The sequence below is a fragment of the Camelina sativa genome, chromosome 15, assembly GCF_000633955.1.
Source record: "Camelina sativa cultivar DH55 chromosome 15, Cs, whole genome shotgun sequence".
NCBI lineage: Eukaryota > Viridiplantae > Streptophyta > Magnoliopsida > Brassicales > Brassicaceae > Camelina > Camelina sativa.
In genome coordinates, this window is record NC_025699.1 from 18,258,665 (window position 1) to 18,259,493 (window position 829).

Genomic DNA, 829 nt, shown 5'->3' on the forward strand with positions numbered 1-829 from the left:
TTTTTTTTTTTTTTTTTTTTTAACAAACTGGTGATTCTATTCAACTGGTGGATGTTGTGAGAAATGGGGTCACCTAAGTGCAATTTGTTTATCCGCTGAGGTGGTTGTAGCAGAAAAACAAGATATTGGCTCAAGTGAGGCTCAAAATAGCGGTTCTCCCAAACCTCACCATAGTGTTAATGCAGAGACTGTTGTTGTAGATCTTGCAGAAACAGTCAGAGTTGGTTCCGGAAGTGGGTGTCTCGGATAAGGGTGGTGTACCTCCGGTTAGTGTGGAGAAACCAGGGCAAGAGGTTTGGATCACGCCTAAATCGACTCGAGGGAGTCCCGGGAAAACAAAAAATTTGACATTGGTGGAGGGAGTCTCTCTTTCGAAAAACTCTTTCTCAGCTTTGGGTGATGTTCCGGATGAAAATCAGGATATACCTTTAGTAGTCGACCCTAGCTCGAGTGCTTTGGTTGCTCAGACTACAATCAAGCCTCAGGAGACTGCTAAACCGCAGGGTTTGCAGGGTTCACAGGGGGAGGTCCCCTTGCGTACTTATTCCCATCGAGGGACAAAAACGGCTTAGAAAACAGTATCTACTCTTCCTACTAATTCGACTAGGGACCAGCCTAGGATTCCGGGTAGGAAGCCACACTCAAAACCTTAATGCCAGGGTTCTCTTGGAATGTTCTTGGTTTAAACAAGACATCTAAACATTCCGTTATCAAAGAATGGGTTGCAAGGAGTAATTTTCAGTTTGGTTGTTTGTTGGAGACTAGGGTAAAGGAAACAAAAGCGGTGAAACTGGAGAGGAAGTTGTTTCCCGGTTGGTCAATGTTGACG